We start from the raw sequence: 19,979 nt of genomic DNA on the forward strand, positions 1-19,979 counted from the left end.
GGGAAGCTTGGTCACTTTCTGGGTGCCTATGAGTGAGTAATCAATAACTGGGAGGTATGGAGCTAAACGGCTAAAAATAAAAAGGTAAGTAAGTTTCTACACATATGCCCAAGACCTTCCTTCAAGTTTGAAATGTAGATGGAGGCGTTATATTAAAAAATAAATGGTTTGTGACTATGCAGCGTGTGACTATGCAGGCTATGGATTTGCTTGTGTTTGTGTTTCCATATGCAAGTCCATACAGTGAAAAGCTTTGTAGGTGTTCACTCCGTCAGCACACGTGAAAAGTGGTGGACAGTAAGTAAGTAAATGTAATTAGTTTCTATATTTAAGTATTTTTTTTTTGTGTATCTGTACTGAAGTTTTTCTATTTTGGGCGACTTTTTACTTTCACTCCACTACATTTCAAAGTCAAATATCTGACTTTTTCCTCCACTACATTTTGAGAAATCTGTCGTTCCTTTTGGTTTCTGTGTATATAAAAACGTAACATGTCAAAACGACAGTCTAGTCTATTCAACATAAATGATGAACTAACCTAACTTTGTGTAAATAGAGCACAATATAGAAATATGTCCACATATGCAGTCGTGACTGACGCGTCTTTTTTCTGAATTTATACAAACACCATTTCATTTTATAGTGAATTAGTTTGGGCTGGTTTATGTTTATGAACAGAGAGAGATCTACAGATCAACATAGTAAAGGAAACTCATTTGTGATCCTGAGTTTAAAGCCAGTTTTTATTAAACTTAAACTTGTATCTAAGTTGTAAATAAATCTTAAACTGAAAATTTGCTTGTTTGTAAAAAGTGATTTCAGAGCCACTCAGTTCTACCTGATGGAAACTGTTTACCTTCAGTGTTTTGTGCTTATGATCATTTTAATAAACATCAGCGTCACTAATTAATGACATTCTATTAAAAGACTGATTTACCAAGAGAGACGCTGGAGGATTTTCACCTAAAATGAGTTCATGAAGCCAGTCTTGTTATAAAAATGATAACAGGACATCAGAGCCATAATTAATCTTTTAGTACTTTTACTTTTGATATTTAAGTACATTTGAAGGCAAATACTTTAGTACTTTTACTGAAGTGGAGGTCTAAAGGGAGAAACGTCGACTTTTAGTGAAGTAATATTTTACCTTGAGTATCTCTACTTTAACTCAAGTACATGGTTTGTGTACTTCGCCCACCACTGCACGTGACCCATATGCCTTCACGTGGACACAGGTGCAGACATTTCCAGAAGTGGGCAGTGGCGGCTCCCACAGGCCCCCAAATCAGGGCTCATTTCATTCAGCGGTGAATCCACCCCACCGCTCCCCGAGGCCTGTTCCTTTCTTCGTTCTGTACAATAACTTTTTCATCTCCCTCCAAACCATCTGCTGATGCTATCTTCAAGAGAAGCACACCTCCCTTCCCTCCTGCAACGACGCATTCATTAACCACACGCTCTCCGCCAAAAAGTTTGCCACGGATAAGTGAAATGTTTTCATCCTTCCTCATGTGTTTTTTTTTTTTGCACTGTATCTTTTTCCTCTCCACCTTCTCTTCTCCAGGAAGATACATGCTCATGTGACTCCGACAGGAGAGAGTGTGGGTGAGAGAGAGAGAGGGAGAGAGTGGAAGAGACAGAGAATCCTCGCCTTCATATTGTTCCAGACTCCAAAAAATTATGACAATCATTTTCAATCATCTTCAGCTGTGGCACGCTGCTTTGGCGCATTTGGCTGCGTGGTGCTGAGGGGGGAAAGTTGAGCATTGTTCTGTTTGATGAAACTGTGGAGTGTTTGCTCGCTGTCTGCAGGGACTGTCTTGAAAACAAGCTATCTGAAAACTCCCCCCACTGAGCGAAATGTTAAATAAACAAAGGCACGGATAAACAAAATCCCTCCATTTTAATGTCACAGAGAAGAAAGCCCATGGTTTAATGCTAAGATTGCGGCAGGGAGCGATGGCGGCACCGGGCACAATTCTTCTCTAAACTTTGCACACCTCTGGAAAGCGGGATTATAATTGCTGTGTGTAATTATTGCGGGTATGAAGAAATACGCTGGGCTAAAGGACAGGGATGAAAATGAAAAGGTGAGAAATGTTTAGAAACTGCTATAGGACGGCAAGAATGCGTAGAGGAATGCCTCTGAATGATCTGGCTTTCTCTTCAAATGTTGCCAAGCATGTCAGTAATCTATGCAATCTATTCAGTGAGGTAAATTCTGGCCTCGAAGGAAACATCTTCGGCACGCTTCAAACTCGAGTCAATTCAGCTGGTAAAAGGTGACTGACAGGAAAGCTTCATGAATATATGTCTTCGTGTGGGCCATTCATGGGAGATTGTTCAAATATGAAGGTTTAAAACAAAAAAAATATTACTGGCAGTTTTCATAAAGCTGTTTGGTGGCCGTTTGGTGGAGCAGATAGAAGAGAGAGAGAGAGAGAGAGAGAGAGAGAGCACAACTGCAGGAAATTACACCTTCTCCTGTAGAAACACAAGCTATCATGACAGATATACAGTGCAGTCTGCAGGGGTTGAATATTTTTAGCTATTGTTCTTCATTACTACACTGAAGTTACATATCACTGCTGTCGGAACAAAACCTCATATCTCCGTTGTTGTTGTTTTTGACTTGTTGTAAAAATGCTTGCTGCCCTTTAGACTGTATAAAAATGTAATGATAAATAAACCAAAAGAAACAGCCTGAAATGACTTGGAAAAATGTCCAACTGTGAAACTAAGGCTTGTTTTTTCCTTCTCCTGTAAAGTTAGCATTTTGAAGATACAAGGTTTTGTTCTGAAAGCAGCTATGTATTTTATTTTACTTTAGAGAGTATTACTCTATTTGAGATTTTTGAGATCTACTTTTTCTCAAACAGATTTCAATGAGAAAAAAAGATAGTTTCACTCCTTACATGTTCAATTAGATCTTCAAAACAGTCCAATTTCACAGTTGAATTTTCCTCTATTTGAGTCAGTGTAATCAGTGTAAAATGAAACTGCATACATTTATGCTAATTTGTGTTTGTGCAAGACTAGAAGCTGCACCACACAACACTTAACAAATTTTCATTTTTAGTTTTATATATTTGAAAACATTAAAATGTTTTAAATTCAAGTGAAAGTTTTAGCTCTATGATTTCACTTTTAATAGAGTAAGAAACGAGTAACTCAGTTGTGACTCTGTACTCCAAAACACTGGATTTGAGAAGATGTCCATGAGGTTAAATATGAGTATTTACATCTACATTGTGCAAATTACATAGAAATCACAGCCTTTTATATACAGTCTCTCTATTTCAGAGCGCTTGAAATAATATACTGAACAATACTGTCACTGTCATGTTTAGCATCTGACTGTAAATCCTCTTTAATCAATGACAGCTTTCAATTTTTTCTGACAACCTATTTTAACTTTATTTTAACAAACACCCCTTGTTTTAAAACGCTAAAGTTAATTACTCACCCTATAGTGTACAGATAATTTGTTGGGTCTGTGGTCATACACTAGTAATATTTTTTTACAGACAAGATGGAATTCTTTTTTTTTCAGGTGCTCTGAAATAGAGAGACTGTATATAAAAGGCTGTGATTTCTGTGTAAATTGTACAATGTAGATCATATTTAACTTCTTATACATCTTTTCAAATGCAGCGTTTTGGAGTACAGAGCCAGAACAAAAAGTTTTTGGGGTCATTGTCTTGTTGCTGTATTTCAATGCATTTGAATCTGAGCAGTTAAGTTGCGTCTTCAGAACTCGACCTACTGCTGCCATCAGTCAAAGCAATCCTGTTGCTCTGCTGGTCACCATGTCCAAGGCTTTCCTTTGGAAAATTTCTTGTGTGTCGATAAGACTTTGTCCCCCACTTCTACCAACTTTAAAGCAATTTTTATGCATATGGACCTTCTACTCTTAATTCCTTTAGAAGTGGTTTGCATTGTGTAGTAAAGCTTATGAGGTTATGTTGATGTTATTCTTCTCATGGTAGTGACAACTCTATGTCGACATCTTGGAGACATTCCTGGTCTGTTCACTATTTTTCTTCATGATTGAAAGTATTCTTTCTTTCACTGCTGTAGTCTTTCCTGATCTGCCAGGCTGTTCATTAAGCTCACACATGCTCAACAGTGTGTTTTTGCCTCCTAACAATGTACCAAACAATTGATTTTAACATGCATAAACTTTTGGTTTTGTCTCTGATGATTTTTTGCTTCACAATGGCAGGAGCACATCTGTTGATAGAGAAGAGCAACAGACACCAGATGTTAATGGGACATCTAGAATAAACATCTAGAACTTTTGTGAGCTCTGATTCAGATACAACTGGCCAAGCAGTCAATAGGTCTATCCATGCCCCGCCCACATATATGTTCCTTTGCAGCAACTGTTGCCAAGTTGGACAAGCTTTACAATCAAACCATTCAATGAGAAACTATACACAGATCAGGCATAACATTATAAGCACCTCCTTGTTTCTATGCTCACTGTCCATTTTATCAGCTCCACTTACTATATAGGTGCACTTAGTAGTTCTGCAGTTCGACTGATCCACTCAGACCAGCACAGCACACACTAACACACCACCACCACGTCAGTGTTACTGCAGTGCTAAGAGTGATCACCACCCAAATAGTACCTGCTCTGTGAGGGTCCATAGGGGTCGTGACCACTAAAGAACAGGGTAAAAGGGGCTAACAAAGTAGGCAGAGAAACAGATGGACTACAGTCTGTAACTGTAGAACTACAAAGTGCACCTATATAGTAAGTGGAGCTGATAAAATGGACAATGAGCATAGAAACAAGTAGGTGGTAATAATGTTATGCCTAATCGGTGTAGTTGTCTTTGTTTAAAGTTGAGTTTGCAGTTTAAAATGAATTAATATGCTGTAGTTAACTGAAACTAGGCAGGTTGTCGAGCACAATATCTTATTGTTGAACAGAATCCTGTAAAGCTTGTCCAACCTCACAACAAGTTGGCATGAACACAATTTTGGGTGGAGGATGGTCAACTGGGAGATTATGTTTAAAAAAGTGCTGTGGTTCATACACGATCCATCTAAAACGCATGCAAATCCCCTCAAAATTAAATTGACCTTCTAGACTTTTCCCTTCTAGGCACTGTCACTGTCCCTTAATTCACGGGCCGCACTATAACAAGTCTGTTTCTAGATCAGGGTGTGAGGGTAACTTTGACTGATACTGCACTTGATAGGGTAGAGTGTGTGGATGGGGTCCAGGCCCGAGGGCCAGGGCACTGGACGGAGGTGGGTGAGGAGAGGCCCCCACGCAGAGGCGCTCATATAAATTGGCTGTCGTGACCACGGCCACTTCCAGAAACAATTTAATTCCCCAGCTCCAACCATCTCCAGCTGATCTACCCCTGCAAGGTCATTAAGCCTGCCCCAGAAGGTCACATGATTAATGAGTGACAGAGCCCCTGCGCAATAACATATATGAGTGCACCACACGGTCATTAGACAGCATAGCCAGGGGAGAACAAATGGCCAGGGATGGCCTGCTCCCTCACAAAGGACCCCCGTAGCCTCATCACGGCAAGCGGAACATAGGTGCTAACACACAAACACATAAGCACAGACAGACATGTATAGAAAAAAAACATTCACTCGCATCTCGCTCAAAAATGCCCCATTATTTCTATGTGTGACCAGCTGACATCCATCAAAGATGCCAAACTGGAATTAAATGACCTACCAATGCCCCGCCTACGAAATGCACTCTTTCATAGTAACTTTTTTACCTCAGTAAGTGAGGTTGGAGAAACTTTCCCATTCAATTGAATGACTTTAGACTGAGTTTCCAGTTTACAAGGTCGATTGGTTGGATGAATTTGCCGTTATGCTGATGGTAGTTTGATTATGTGCTCCACCCTATCTATCTTAATAGCATGGTCTTTTATATGTATATGAAAAGGTTTCACGAAGTGCTGATTTACATTATTTTGTGTAGCTAATCACAATTAACAGCATTTATCTAATTCGCTCAAATTTGACCCTAAATTTTTTTTCATGTAAAAATCAGTGCTTTTCATAGCTATTTGAGTAGACAAAAGTTTCATCAGCATGTATTTATTACTTTCAAAGATTCAATAACACTATTTTCATCAGCGTTCACAACTTCGAACAAAAAATCAAGTAAAAGCAGGGCGAACATAAAAATAGTCATCAACGTCCAGTGAGAGCAACGGAGGCTGCATGTTTCAACCAATGAATGTATATATCATATATTTAAGTCATTAATACAGTCAATCATTTAAACTGCAACTATAGCCCCCTTGCTCTCATACCACTACATTATGTCTTATTTTGAAGGGAAATGGAAGTTTCCACTGTACTCTTGCTTTTGTTAGTTTGCTGCTTGTTGATTTATCGTTAGGTCTGCTGAAGACATTGTCCACTGCTAATGTTACTCACATTGCTGGGCTGGAGGTTAGGGAACCAACCTTGTGACCGGAAGGTCACTGGTTTGTTCCCCTTGGTTGACAGTCCATGATTGAAGTGCCCTTGAACAAGACACCTAACCCCCAATTGCTCCCCGGGCGCTGTGGATAGGGCTACCCACCGCTCCGGGCAAGTGTGCTCACTGCCCTCTAGTGTGTGTGTTCACTAGCGTGCATGTATGTGGGTGTTTCAGTGCACGGAGGGGTTAAATGCAGAGGTCTAATTCCACAGTGTGCAAACACAGTTGGCTAATGGTTCTAAATTCTAATTCCAATTCTACTGATTTTGTCATGGTCAGTTGGTTGTTTTGGGCAAAGCTTTAGCTGCAAAAGTTGCTATAAGTATGCTTTATTTGGAAAAGCCTGTGTAGGTCAGTAGAGTGGCCAGCGGAGTAACTCTGGTGCCTCTCAGCTTGCATTACACGTGACTGTGTGTGTGTGCGACAGCTACAAAGAGCAGGTTCATCTGCGTAGCCGGCATGAGAGCACTGTAGCCATCAGTGCTGATAACCGCTCCCCATTACTAAGGGCAATCTGGGAGAGGAAATGAAAGAGTGGAGTGGCATGGAGCAGCTTTATTAGATGAAGAACAAAGGCAGGACATTACGGATGCTCAGATCTCATCACTTAATTGATGCCGACTGTGTCAATTCACTTGCTCCCGCTCATAGGCCGCAGCGCGCCTCGTAAACACTCATTATTCGCCACCGTCCGCAAGTCAATACCACTCAAACCAGTCTTCGCATGATTCAAGATCAAATCATTATTGGCATTACTGACCGGCCAAAAGGTTCAGGGACGATCAAAATTATGCAAATGCCCTAACTGCTGTGTATGATTGCAGTTAATGGTGGGCAAAGGGAAATGCTTTGTCGCTGACGGTTGACGACCCCTAATAAAATGATATGTTTTCTTGATTTTCTAAGTGAAAATAAGTTCTCTCTATAGGGAACAAACGTAAAAAATAAATTTTTTCTTAACATTTTTGTGCACAAGTACATTTTTGGAAAAACATATTGGATAAACATTAAATATTGATGTATTTTTTTTCTTTTGCCAGAATGTTAAAGTAAGCAAATGTCTGTGTGCATTAAAATGTACAGAAGGGGGTGTAGCCATTTTCACTGAGAAAATCTACAAAACACTTATATTTTGTGGATGGATATGGATATGTAAATGGATATATATATATATATATTTTTTTTTTTTTTTTTTTTTTAATGTTGTTCTTTAACACTTTCTTTTAAACTGAACTTTATTTAAGGTTTGGATTTGTCATGAGTTTAGTTTTTAAGTAAAAAAAAGGAAAAGGAAAAAAGTTCTGTTTAAAAATCAACTGTTGTCTCATGTTTTCATGTCACTTAAAGTGCAGAGTTTTAGTCTATAGGTGGAGTCTTAATTTAGCCACACCCCTGCATTTCAGAGTAGGTGAGCAGTTAGATCCCACTATTTTGAAGCACATGTGTGAAAATCCATGTGTAACTGAGAATTTTCACTACCAAAACACTATTTTCTGCAATTATGTAAATGTCTTGGTGTTGTGATGAAAAAACCTATGATTTTGTGCTTAGTTGTTTAAAGCTGTGTTTGTTATTCATGTATGGGCTAGCAGCTTAGTCACTTACAAAACATTTGGTACAGTTTCAGTAGTGTTATTGTTGTTTTAGCAGCAACAAAATTATTTTTAATAAAATTAACATAATTATTCTGGAATTTAAGTCTGTTAAAAGTCCAAAATGTGTTTTTAACTCTGACTTTGAACCTGTTTGGTAGAAGAAACGCTGTTGGTGGAAGAAAACCTTATGTTTTCATTTTTGACATAATTTGAAAGTACTTGTTACCATTTACATTGTATGTACATTTCATGATGAATATACTGAAAGAAATGACCCAAAACGATTTGGAAAAATTCTGGTTCCAATGACTTACATTAAAAGTAAAGTAGGCTTTTTTTCCTTCTCCTGTAGTTACCATATCCATACACATACTTCACATTATTACTTTACTCTTAATAAAATCTTGTTACATTAACTTACATAAAAATAAGAATGTATTCTCCTTTTTCCTGTGAAGGCACCTGTATTTCTGAGATATGAGGTTCCGTTACGAGAGTGACGATATATAAACATTGGAAGCAGCAGCTGAAGATGAATAATAGTGTCTCAGAAATGGAGTGTTGAAGCACTCTGGAGAGGGAGAGGGACACACTGCAAATCCTTATTTCACACTTATTTAGGGGCGAGGGATGAAGGAGGAGAAGGAGGCAAAGAAGGAATCACGCGGCTCTCTCTTTTTCGGTGAGGGAGGGGTTACGCCTCCCAACACCCCCGCCAACAGCAGGACGCCCAAATCAGGAAGTGAACACACGAAATCACGTCTTTCTCGCTTGCCGTGAAAATCCTCACACTCCCTCCATTTGGCTTTAGCTTTGGTGCGAAACAAACAAAAAAAAGTGTTTGCTCGACGATGGGCCTGCATTGTGAGACGTACAGAGATTCCAGCCTTTATGTAGGATATGAATCAAAAGCCTGGCTGTGTTTAAACGCTGAATTATGCACAGGACAACGGTGGCGATCAATAAAGCATCCGTTTATCTTTCTTAAATATGCCACAAGCAATACGATGAAAAGAAATATTTGAGGATGTATTTATTATGTATTCATTTGGAGGTGTCTACCCCCACCATACTCTATGTCTCTCTCTCTCTCTCTCCTTCTGAAATGCCAAGTCTTCAGAGCCCCTCTTGACCTCACAGCATGGCGATGCTCCCCAGAGATTGAAGCACACATGACATAAGCCTCAGTCAGCATCAAACAGGCCGGGTGGCTCTGAATGCTGCTTGTGCGGCGATATATTTTTAATAACCAGATAGTATCAAATGTGCCCTCACTCAAAAAAAAAAAAAGAAATCTGATAAAACTCAAACAAAATTTATATATTCCTAACATGACACACACTGAGGCTTGGCGTGTGACCAAACCACTTCAGCATCCACTTCCTTCATCGCGAGAGACACCGACATGAAAATATATTTGTGATTTTAATCTTCTGACTTAATCACCACGCCTGTAAAAGCTCCATGTTTTATTCCTATTTCGATTTCTTTCCGACTGCAGATAATATAACAGGAAAAGATACAGTATGCAAAAAATATGAAAGCATACTGAACTACCTCTGGTAAGTCAAAATGATTAATTCTGGTGATGAAATCAAAACAAATACATTCTGAATTTGTAAATACATACGTAAATGGATTAATGTATCTCCTATCTACACTACGCTGAATATTACTGAAAAAATGACAAACAAATGCCACGGTGAAGATCCGATGGTGCACTGATATGGTTCATTCGCATGTCTTTTCTGGCCTTTTAAAGCATGATGTGCTGGTGTGTGTGTGTATGTGTGGTGGGAGGCGGTAGAGGAAGTGGAGAGAGGAGGCCATGCTGAGAAAGGGAAATGGACTAGAGGACATTTCACGCTCCTAGTGGCCAGTGAATTGAAATGACTGCGGCGCTGCGTGATTTGAAGGTCAGGAGACACTGGATTATATTCCAGCGCTGGAGACAAGAGAGGGGGGGTGAAGGGGAGGAGGAATAAATAGGCACTCTCTCTGTCTTTCACTCTCTCTCTCTCTCTCTCTCTCTCTCTCCTGCTCTCTCTCTCAATCTCCCTCTTATTGCTGGACAGGTATTAAGGAAACACCAGACCAGCAAACCAGTAGACATTCTCTCTCTCTCTTTCTCTCTCTTTCTCTCTCTCTCTCTCTCTCTCTCACACGTAACATGCAGAGAAATTCTCACTCCTGTCCTGCCTGATGTACAACCTCCCCATATACTGCCTACTGCCACCTACCATGAGAGATAGAGATAGAGAGAGAGAGAGAGAGAGAGAGAGAGAGAGAGAAAGAGATGCAGACAAACAGAGAGAGAGCAGGAGAGAGGGAGACAAAGACTAAGAAAAGAGAGAAATAAGAGAAAGAAGAAAAAGAGACAACGAGAGAAATGAAGACAGTGAGGAAGAGAGACAAAGAGTAAGAGAGTAAGACAGAGAGCAGAGGAGAGAAAGAGAAAACAATGAGAGAAAGAGAGGAAAACCAAGAGAAGAATAAGAGAAAAAAACACTGTAGAAGAGGGAGAATAAAAGCGGGAGAGAGAAAGAGGAGAGGATGAGAGAGAAAGAAAATAAAGAAAAAAGATAAGAAAGACACGGCAAAAGAGAGAGAGACAGAGGGGGAAAAGCAAGACAGGAAAACAGAACAAGGAAAGATAGAGAGAAAAGTAGAAAGACAGAGAGAGAAGAGAGAGACAGCAGAAAAAGAAAGAGAAGAAAAAAGAGAAAAACGAGATAAAAATCAGACACAGTAAGAGAAAAGGATAGATTCCTGAGAGAGAAAGAGAGGAAGAAAGAAAGAGAGGAAAAACAGACAGAGCAAGAGTGGAGAGAAGAGAGGAAGGGAATACAGAGAGAGAAAGAGAGAGAGAGAACAAGGGAGAGAGAAAAAATGAGAAAGAGGAGATGAAAAAATGAGAAACCGAGAAGAATTAGAGAAAGACACACAGATGAAAGAGACTGAGGGAAAAAGAGGTAGAAAGAGGGAGAATAAAAGCAGGATAGACAGAGAGAGAGAGAGTGAGAGAGAGAAAATAAAGAAAAAAGAAAAGAAAGACAGAAGGAAAAGGAGAGAGAGTGACAGAGGGGGAAAAGTGAGACAGAAAAACAGAATGAGGAAAGACAGAGAGAAGTGGGAAAAAGAGAGAGAAAAGAGAGAGACAGAGGGGAAAGAGAGGACAGTAGTGAGAGGGAAAAGAAAGAGAGGACAAAAGAAAAAAGAAAAAGACAGAGACACAATGAGAGAGAGAGAGAGAGAGAGAGAGAGAGAGAGAGAGAGTGAGAGAGAGGAGGGGGTAGGGATGAAAGAAAGAGAAAGACAGGGCAAGAGTGAGAGAATGGGAACAGCAAAGGAGAGAAAGAGAGAGAGAGATAGATAGAGAGAGAGAGAGATAGATAGAGAGAGAGAGAGAGAGCCAGACGGAGAGAGAGAGCATGTTTTACACAAACAATAAACAGCGCTAATCAGGCGGCGCGGCCCATTCGGAAGGCGAGATTTAATAAAAACAGAGCAGGATTGAATTATCATATTTTAACTGGATGTGTTTTCAGTTAATGTATGATTCTGGCCTACAAATGATCGAAAACGCTTTTCCACCATAAAGCACCAGGCTATTTCTCTCTCTCTCTATCTCTCTCTCTCTCCTCTCTCTCTCTCTCTCTCTCTCTATCTCTCTCTCTCTCTCTCTCTCTCTCTCTCTCTCTCCTCTCTCTCTTCTCTCTCTCTCTCTCCTCTCTCTCTGAATAAATGCAGAAAAAGGCAAGATGGGCAAGACAAAGAAAATAAAATCATTTCCCTCTTTAGCGTCTAGTGACAGCGGATAAGCAGACAGGGGCTGCAAGAGCCACGGTCTTCAGCACTTCCGCACGCAGGAGTCACAGGGAGCCTGATGAAGAACGGCCCTGTGATTGCAGTAATCAGGTGTAATAGGCGGCAGGATGGCCGGCCTCAACCGTCCAACCATCCTCGTCCTCTGTGATGGGGTTTGCACATGTGACTAATAAGGGGTCCGATGCTCAGCCATAGAGGGGGGTGAGTGTAAAGAAACAACAAACAGCAGCAGCCAAAGCGGCAGGGATGTCAGGGGCCGAGGCGTGAATCAAGCGCATTGGCGTAATTAGATTAATCCCGAGGAGACGGCAACTTTTCCATCTGCTGCCTATGCGCATGATCTGAAAACACACTGCTGCGTTCTCTCATGTCCTCAGAGAGCATCAACAGCACTACATATGAAAACATAAAAACACCTCTTTCTCTGTCTCTCTCGCTCCCTCTATTTTAATCACCTTTCCTTTCGCTCCCTCACCTTTTTTCATTTCTCTGATAAGGAACGCAACATCTGAAGTCTCTCTAAATCAAAACGCCGGTGTCCATTTTTATCTCCCGCCCCTGCGGTGAGGAGCGCTGACTGAGAAGGCGGATGTTTCGAGATTGTTGTGCCGGTGCTGATGGCTGTAAACACACACACATACGCACACAGTGAAAGCCAGCATCCAATCCTCTGCTCCCCTCAGTCGTTGTCAGCAGAAACCGACACCCCTCATAGGCCAAGAACAGGCATCAATCATCTAATGCAGCCAATGGGGTGGACTCTGCTGGACGAAGCACGCTGGACGCAAGCTCGCCGGCATAAACAACAGCCATGTAGTCGCACACATGGAGGACAGTGAAGATCTGCATGTAATACTTTGTTTAAAAAACGGAAAAAAGCAACCTTACATCAGACAAATGATAAAAAGTAGCTTCTGTCACATTTAACGTTTCTGTGATAAACACACACACATCACAGAATCCATTAGACACAATACAAATGTGGCATCCAGCCACTAAACCTAATACAGGCATCTAATTTAATTAACAATTCCCATCTTCACAATGATAACTTTCAACGGACGCTGTATAACAATTAACATCGCGCTGCGGTACAATTTGCAGAGTCAAATAGAAAAACAATTGTAAGAGTTTTTATTCAACACAGGAAAAAAAGTAGCTTTAACAATTAATTTGTTAATCAATTTTACAGTGAAACTCAAGGTAATTATTTTCCCATTATCGCTACTATTGGTCGCCTGCTGATAATGTCTGAATAATCAATTAACTGACCTTGTCAAATAATGAACTGAGCTCATTAATTTGAATCTATGAAAATGACTCAAGTACAATTATGAAAAGATTGGCCAATGTGTTTGATTGATTTACAACAAATTATAGAAACATTATTCGAAAATTCTCTTTCATGCAGTATTTAGTACTGAAATTACACCAATTTCATCAGAATTAGGCAAAATTTTAGAGCTGTTATGCTGTATAAAGCATAACATTTACGTAATTCTAAAAATTCGAAAAATCACAGCATGATTTTGTCTTTTCAGATCTGAGAGGGTCATGATGGTTCTGCTAGCGCTGCCTGTGTATGTGTGTGTGTGAAGCATCACTTTTCCCACAAGCGCTTTCAGAGTGATGCAGCAGCAACAGCCGTCTCTCTCTCTCACTCTCTTTCTGTCTGTCTCAATGTCCCTCATCCCTCACACAGAAACTCTGGTCATGCCACATTCGCACATTCAGAAGAGCCATCCTAAAACGCTCTGTGGAAGACACATGACAGCAGGCCCATGTCCAGCCTCTTCCCCTCCCTGCCCGCTGGCACTGGCCCCCTCCATCCCACGCCTGTATGAATGGCTGGACGGAAGTAGCCCACTCAATCCCACGCCCGTATGAATGGCTGCCCATGTTAAACCCTTAAAGCTGGCATTAATCCTGGATTTGAGGAGCAGAGCTGAGTTTTGGGCCATGTTATCAGAGCAAGGCCCAAAATCTCCTTATTTACTACAGCGCAGGGGCCCACACACACACACACACACTCATAGACACACACACACACAGCCACAGACACACACACATTACCACAGGGAGGAGGAATAGGACAACTTCCGTTAAACGGGAATGAAGGCCTTGCAGTTTTCTCTCTATCATAAAACTGAAACTACACTATGCATACGTATAAAAACAGGTCTGGATTTTGAAATTAGGGTTTCTTATCAGGGAGTGAAATGGGAAAAGTGTCCTCTGTATGTTACATTAAAAAATGTTTCAAATGTCATCACTGTTATAACAAAACTTCGTAACGTACATTTTTTAATGTGTTTTTTAATTTTATTTTTTACATCTTGTAAAAATGTGAGCTGCACTTTTGATGAGCACTTCACAATGAATGGAAATGATCCAAGATTACCTACAATAAAATTCTGAGTACATTAACAAACACTTCTCTGAAGTCTGTTATTGTTTCGGAGATACAAGGTTTCGTTACCACAGTGACTAATGCAATGCATGTTTTTGGAAAGACTGCAATTGTGGATGATTCTCATTAAGCCAGCTGAGTGTTTAACATACTGGGGGGAAAAAAACGTGCAAAAGTTATTGCATATTTTAGATTTTATGCTATATTTATTTCCAACAAATAACTAGCAACCAACATTTGCAGGACATTGGCATATTTATGTCTGCTCCCTGTAGAGGATCTGCTCATTTAGAAATCAAAAAAAGGTATATGTAATTTGACTGGGGATGTTCAAGCTGGTGCATGTGACTGAATTTCATTAAATATGTCAACATTTCGTCAAATTCTATTTCAATGGATAAAAGTAACAGGACAGCTCACTGAGAATTCTGTAGAAGACTAAGCAGAGTGGATTTTATTAAAAAAGAGCACCATTTTTAAATGTGCTATAAGGTGGCTGATGCCTGGGTCTGACTAAATCTCTCTCTCTCTCTGTCTCTCTCTCAACCTCTCTCTTAACACAAGCAAGCCAGACTTAGATCCCAGTCATTGATAGTAACATCCGGCCAAACACAAAGCCCATCACACACACACACACACACACACACACACACACACACACACACACACACACACACACACACACACACCTATATAAATCAATTATACACAATTAGAATATACAGACATGCACACTTTTATGTATAAATAATACGAATTACGCATTTAAATTGAATACATGTATATGAAATGCAAACACGGTGACAGCCTAGTGCACACAAACAGGGCTGCAGACCTTCAGTTCTGTAGCAGTTGGGGTTTTATGTGTGATAGGATGTTTATTATATATTTTATTAACTTATTAACCCATAGAGAACAGTAGCTGAGTCAGAATTAGCCAAAGAGGCTAACTTTCATGTCATTACTCACCAGATGCAAAAATAGCTTGAATTTAAATGTACATCACAAAACATAAACATTATTGCTGAACAGCACTGATCAAATTCAATACCACAACATTCAACAGACATATCAGATTAAGTTTACATTAACAACAGTTAATAAACCTATGTCACAGTACTGTTACTCTATTGTAAAACATGTCTTACAAACTTGATACTGTATAGACTTTGTGTTTTCTCTTCTCTTAAAATTAACTTTACACTACACATTATATTTCTATTAGGGACAATGTTATTATGTGAAAAAGAATGTTGAAATAGATATAATAATAATTGCCTATCAATAATCATTATAGTGTGACAGCAATACTGTTTCGGAGTGTAAATATATGATGTTTTGTACTGTGTCGTTCAATACGAGTCTCTCCACTCAATGCAGACACTTTCAGCAGACTGTATTCAGTTTAATGCTGTTCATGTTGCATGATGAATAATAAAAAAAATCTTTTTTACCTCAAAATCAAAAGCAGGGAGCAAAAACACACTTCTCATAAGCTCATGCCTTGCATATTATTATAAAATATTGTACTTTTATATGTTGAATGGGTGTAAAAATGAAAGTATTAACAAATTAACACACAACAGATTCCAAGCCGCTCATTTTTTGCTGTATCATATCAAAATATCACTGTATTGCATGGAATTCACTGCATTGCAATTGAACTTGGCAACAATGCAACAACATAGATGATAGTAAAAATGCACATCTAGCTCACATTAAGGGAACCAGGATATCATGAGAGACATAAAAAAAACAAGAGAAAGAAAAATAGATCCCGATTCAAGGCTAGAATGAAAACACACACACACTCCTGACCACATACAACACAGCGTATCAGTAGCACTGCATATAATAAAAACATGCACAAATGTAGGCAGTCTAAATCATTCCTGACTGAAACCACATGCAGTGAGACCATAGTACATGTCTGAGAGTGCGTGTGTGCGTGTGTGTGTGTGTGTGTGTGTGTGTGTGTGTGTGTGTGTGTGTCCTCTGTGTATTTTTGTACACGCTGTCTAGTGGTGAGCAGACGCACCACAGCACACCATGTGGTCTGGAAGCAAAATGTTTCAGTCTGTCCCTAAGAATTTCTACTATTTGCTCTGCAATATCACACCATAGACTCTCTGTACTGTGTACATAGAAATACATACAATATACATACTGTTTAAAACAGCATGCATTTCAACAATGAGCAGTAAATCATATCCACTGTAACGCATGGTAAGGTCAGCACACAGCGAGCAGTGTACATGTAGGTGGATGTGTCTGAGTGTGGGGTGTTATCCCTTCCAGCGTGTGTGTCTGAGTGTATGTAGTGCTTCAGCCAGGCCGGCTGCTGCTTATTTTGCCATCGTGGCTCAAATGGGCTCCAGTGCTGGAATAAATCACTGTCGTCGCAGAAACACAGCGACAGCCATGATGGATGGCTGAAATGTTTAGGTTGATATCTTTAGTGTTGCTGACAATTTGTTCGTCCCGGCTTTTCCAGTCTCTGCTACGCAAGCACGTGTGTGTGTGTATGTGTGTGTGTGTGGCATCAACATTGACACACATACGAACACTTAGCATCAACAGTCCTGGAAGTTTTGTTTTACTTAAAATTAGTAAAAATTGAAATGAATTAAAAGTTTTTGTAATGAGAATTAACTGAGAAGTTAGTGATAAACATCTCAGTTTTACATAAAAAGAGACCAAATCCAATTAATTAAAAGTTTCTTTGATAAAAATTAACCAAGAAATTATGCATAAACCTACTATAAAATTACATTTGAGATCATTAAAAAAGCAGGTTGTGCCAAATTAAGGAGAAACAGCAGCTTTTCCTTGCACCCCACACATTGTTAAAGTGTGTGGCTTCGCCCACGTGGGTCTGGGTCACAGGTGCAGTGACCCCATCCACGTCCACTGTACTTGGTCAAGCAGCATGTGTGAAAGTGTAAAAATCTGCTTTCGATCATAGACATGGGGAGGAATTGGTGGGCAAAGTGTATTATTTTTCATTTTTCAGCACAGCCACCTTTACACTCCAAAACCCTCCCCACCCACCCACTTAATGTCCTGTTTTCTGGCCCTGCGTGACACTGACCAGTCAGAGAAGAGATGGGCGCCGAAATCCTAATTTTACGCGTTTACGCCCCTGCATGTTCACGCCATCATACGCCCACACGTACGCTCTGCATTCGGACCTTTCTGACCAGCACGTTAATATATTTATTTTAGATATTTATTAATTTTTACACGCACAAAGGAGATACTGGATGCATTTGTAAACACACCAGTCCCCACAGCTGGCCTGCTCCAGAATCCAGACCACCCCCCCACTACATTCTGCCCCCCACCCCCACCCCCCAAACACACTCTCTCACTCACACACACACACACACACACACACACACACACACACACAGTACTCCCACCTGCTCCCACCTGGCAGGATCAAACACAAGAGAGTGCACTTCCCACAAACTCTCGCACAATCAATACTTTCAGCCAGTACACTCCACTCCACACGCGCACGCAAAACTCCCTCCACAGAACAGAAAGAGAGAAAGCGACATACTGACCTTTCTGTCTTTCTTTTTCTCCCCCTCCTTCCTCTCCTCTCCTTGCTTTCTTTCCCCTTCCTTCACGTCCAGTCCACACTTTTTTTTCCCTCCGGGCTGCTTGCTTGCTTGCTGCTGTGGCTTACAGTAGTGGAGCGCTACTGGCTGAGACACTGAGTGTGTGAGTGAGTGAGTGAGTGTGTGTATGTGCGTGTGAGTGTGTGTGTGATTTCACACCCCGGCTGCAGCCCTGCCTCCTGTCCTGATGGGGCTTGTGTGAATACGCTGCTTATTTAGAGGAGCCGGCGCGCTACTACCTGGCCGCTTAAAGCATGAGGCAACATCCAGAGTGCATAATACCACCCCCCCACCCCAACTCTCTCTCTCTCCCTCTCTCACTCACACACTCACACTAGCACGCTCTCCCACTCACTAGCTGGCTGGCTGGCTGGCTGGCTGAAGAGGCAGACGCCGGCTCCGGCACACGCGGAGGTCTCTCTTTACCTTGGCAAGGGTAAGCAGGCGGCGTGAGGATACACACACAAACAAACACACACACACACGTACACACACACACACGCTCCGTTCTGTCTCCTTTTGCTGCTCTCTAAGTGTTTAGAAAGACAATTTCAACAAGGGATCGCTCCTGGTCTACTACGGGGATCCACGTGGACGAGTTATAATATGCTTTGCTTGCCACTCGCTCTCTCTCTCACATGCTCACATGCTCTGCTCACATGCTTAGTCGCTCTACCCTACTCTCTCTCTCTCTTTCTATGTCTCTCATGCTAGTTGTTGTAGCCTATTATCACACACTGCCACTGTTCTTGGTGCAGGGGGAAGCCCCCCAATCCCCCCCCACCCCCCAAGACGACAGGGGAGGGGGGTGCTCTAAAGGGTGACTCAAGCTCAATGTGTATTAGTCAAATTTATTATTTATTGCCAAGCGCCATTCAAATTTCTCCCTCTCTCTCTCTCTCTCGTTTTTCTCGCTCTCTTCCATATGTGGGTGGATTGAAGGGGGAGTGTGTCAGCAGGGAAAGGGGTGAGGGGTTGGGGGTTAAGGCAAGGGGGGTGGTGGTAGTGGGGGAGAAGGGGCGAGTGGTCAGGATTTGGGAAGCCCTGGAGGGAGGTGAAAAGAATATATAAGATATTAATTTAATTTATTTATTTATTCAGCTGGGCCGCCTCTCGCCTTATCAGCCAGGCTGTCGCTTAATGACATCACTGCCAGCTTCTCCAAGCTGTCTAAAATCAGCCTGCCCCTCATTTTTCATCAAAACGACTTCAATTCATTCTGTGTGTGTGTGTGTGTGTGTGTGTGTGCGCGAGTGCATGTTATTGCCCATATCTAAAATTGAGAATAATGTTATTCCATTGGTCCACACTTTCATTTAAGTCACACCCAAGTCCAAACAGTGCTAATGTAGAATCTCAGGACCCAAACATTAAGAACAGCTCAATGATAAATGATTGAGCAATAAACTAATAGCTTCTAAAAAGACTCTTGTAGTTTATCACCACACTTTATCAAAACACTGGCTCAGACTCTGTCCATTCCACTAAAAAACACTGCTCTATTTTTGCATTTCACAGGCTATAATTTCCATAAACTTAAAAATTCTAATTAAAAACACAAATTGTTCCAGACATTTATAAGAGGGTATAAGAATCAGGTCACAGATCTACAGTATCACTGGGATCTCTGAAATGGTAATGTACTAAGACTTTTTTTCAAGCAAATTCGGACCATTTTCTCCATTGATAAAGAAATGTTCACTCAAAATGTAACTGGTATTTTCAAATACTGCAAACTAATAAAAACAGGGGGTGGGAGTGAAGTTACAAGGCTCTGATATGAAAGTGTGGTGTGCAGATGTTGCTTGAACATCAGCATATCTTTAATGCAAATAAATGAGTTCATTTTATTTATATAGTACCTTTAAAACCAAACTACTTTACTTTTAATAGGCAGCTTGTCTCTCTGTCAGTTCTCCACTTGCACCAGCCTCATTTCAGTGGTGGGCGAAGTACACAAATCATGTACTTGAGTTAAAGTAGAGATACCCAAGGTAAAATATTACTCCAGTAAAGTACAAGTTCCTCCCATTAGCATTCCA

The 19,979-nt window shown here is 40.7% G+C and overlaps 1 protein-coding gene across 3 annotated transcripts in view; it reads right to left on the reverse strand.

Annotated features, from left to right (window-relative positions):
- The window catches only part of zfhx3 (zinc finger homeobox 3), a 305,456-nt gene extending 287,297 nt beyond the window's left edge, over nucleotides 1-18,159 (reverse strand). For all 3 annotated transcript variants that reach the window (XM_037545320.1, XM_017700699.2, XM_037545321.1), the window contains exon 1: nucleotides 17,881-18,159. The gene's annotated coding sequence lies outside the window, so the exon portion shown is untranslated. The remainder of the gene's footprint in view (nucleotides 1-17,880) is intronic.
- Between the last annotated feature and the right edge of the window lie 1,820 nt (nucleotides 18,160-19,979).

This window comes from Pygocentrus nattereri, chromosome 15 (assembly GCF_015220715.1).
Source record: "Pygocentrus nattereri isolate fPygNat1 chromosome 15, fPygNat1.pri, whole genome shotgun sequence".
Lineage (NCBI taxonomy): Eukaryota > Metazoa > Chordata > Actinopteri > Characiformes > Serrasalmidae > Pygocentrus > Pygocentrus nattereri.